This window comes from Cupressus sempervirens, chromosome 1, assembly GCF_028749045.1.
Source record: "Cupressus sempervirens isolate cs-2001-9-10 chromosome 1, ASM2874904v1, whole genome shotgun sequence".
NCBI classification, from domain to species: Eukaryota; Viridiplantae; Streptophyta; class Pinopsida; order Cupressales; family Cupressaceae; genus Cupressus; species Cupressus sempervirens.
The window spans coordinates 789,574,966-789,577,378 of NC_143118.1; the positions used below are offsets into that span (position 1 = coordinate 789,574,966).

The 2,413-nt window shown below is 37.0% G+C and overlaps 1 pseudogene; it reads left to right on the forward strand.

Moving 5' to 3' along the window:
- The first annotated feature begins 1,119 nt into the window (after positions 1-1,119).
- Positions 1,120-1,952, forward strand: LOC149580236 (auxin response factor 23-like; annotated as a pseudogene).
- Positions 1,953-2,413: the final 461 nt, after the last annotated feature.

Below are 2,413 nucleotides of genomic sequence, written 5' to 3' on the forward strand. Positions count from 1 at the left end.
GATGATTCTGTTTGATCAATTTTTAAGCATGATTCCAAATGCAATTTATAAAGTTTTACTAATATCAAGAAGTTCATATTTGTCAAAACCCCTGTTTGTGGTGTCATATCTTGAGATCCATGATAGGTGAGATTGAATGGATTGTACCACTATGTCATCCTCTAAAAATACTTCAAGTGTATCAATTTTCAAATTTTGAAAAAATCATCTGGACACTTTCCCAGGTCCATTCCATGTGCAAAAATTGCTTTTCTAACATTACTTCCAGTCTGCAAATTCTAAGTATCCCACTTTGACCGTTTGCCAAATGCGTGTTGTTATTCATCATGAGCTCAAATTACAAATTTATACTCCCCTCATGATAGTGAACCAATGTCCTAGTTTATGTTCCCCCAAGAATTAGTTTACCCAGTTTTTGAAGCTGAATCTGAAAGCATTTTATGGTTTTTTGACTTGTTTTCTTGTAGCCAATTTTAAAAGGGAAACTTTGATAGTCAATATCTATTGACTGAGAATTTTTCATGAGATGAGATTCGACAGGGTGCAAAAGTGAGGAACAGAGAATCTGTGCCCCAGTTTTTAGAGCCTAATCAAGTATTCTGGTCAGTTTTTAAGGTGAGTCAAAGGACCTCCTGATGCAATATTGATAGTTTGCAGAAAGATGTAAAATGACCTTCTAATTCACTTTCAGTGATTGAATTTATTTCAAATTAGTGCTAGAGGGTGAATAAGTTAGTTTTATAGTTTAGTTGTTTGGAAATGAAATTTTTTTAGTTAGACCCACTTTGGCACCTATCTAATTTCTCTAGAGTAGCAAATATAGGACTGAAGATTAAATTTGTAAAAGAGCTACCCACTATTATACCTAGTAAACAAATATCAAATCCAAATGTAGGAGATTACCCCATTTTCTTGGCGAAGTTTATTGAGATTACAGGATGCCTATGTAAAGATGTTCTTCAAAGAACCCCAATCTGGAATATAGATCACATACCACATCTTGCTAAAACCTCAATTTAGGGGACTTGTGGTGTCCTCAAAAAATTAGGCAAAAGTTAGAAGGTAGAATAGAAGTTTTATCATGGATTAACAGGAGTAGAAATATTGAGGGACATAAAAATGCTCAGAAGGGAAAAAGTTGAACATCTTGCAAGAATTTTCAAAGAGCAGGATAATGTGGAGAATGAGGCATGTAGTGATGCAACCCTGTCAAATCCTTCTCCAAAGAGGAATGTGCATTTTTTTTGTAAAACACTTACTACCTCTAAAACCAGCACTCATGGATACTTTTTGATTCTTAGAAGACATGTCAATGAATGCCTTCCACCTCTGGATATGAGCCAATAGCCTTTGATCCAAGAGTTGGTAGCTAAAGATCTATATGGGATCGATTGGCATTTTAGACATATTTTTTGAGGTCAACCTCGACAACATCTACTAAGAACAGGTTGGAGTGTCTTTATTATTTCTAAAGGATTGGAGAATTAAGGGTAGGGGTAAGACACATCATGAGGCAGTAGATAAATATGCCATCTTTAGACATATCTAGCGATAACATACATCTTGGCATAATTGCTATAGTCTCTCATGTTGTTGCAACACATACCATGTTTATTGTATATTACGAGCCAAGAACAAGCCAGTCTAAATTTATTATTCCTTGTGATAAATATATGGAGGATATAAATAGAAACCTTTTAGTTGGTATGAGATTTAAGATGAGATTTGAAGGGGAGGAGGTCCCAAAGTGAAGGTTCACTAGAACCATAATTGGGATGGAGGATGTTGATCCACATCATTGGGCAACTTCGGAATGGAGGTCTCTCAAGGTGTAATAGGATGAAACTTCTAAAGTCCCCAAGCTAGAGAGAGTCTTTCCCTAGGAAATAAAACCATTTGTAGCACCCACGATAGTAAATAGAGATGCCACAAGGAGGAATTTGCAAGCATAATTTGGAGATGTCATTGGAGGTGGCATCCTTCATCAATCCATGCCAAAGAGAAGGTCATTGCAAACAAGGAGAGCCACCAATTTTGAAGCTATAGGAAGAGTGTAGAAGGCCCATGTGCAAAGGAAGCAAAAGCACCTTGTAAGTAGAGGAAACCCACAAATAGGTTATCCCACATTGCTTGTGGGGAAGAAATTTTAGATATTTATATACAATTTCACTCGATAACTTAGTGCCACAAAGACACCACCTTTTAAAAGGCAAGGGTCATGCATGGTTGGGCCTGTGGTTAGACAACTGGGGGTCACTATGGTTAAATTTTTTACCAAGAAATTATGACTAATGATATGGAGGCAGGAGGCATAGGATTGCACCATGTGGTACATCCTATGGTGGGTGCTTTCCTAGTTGGGGAAGTTGCTCAAAATCTAAACAATGTAGGAATGTGCCCGAGTGCCACATGG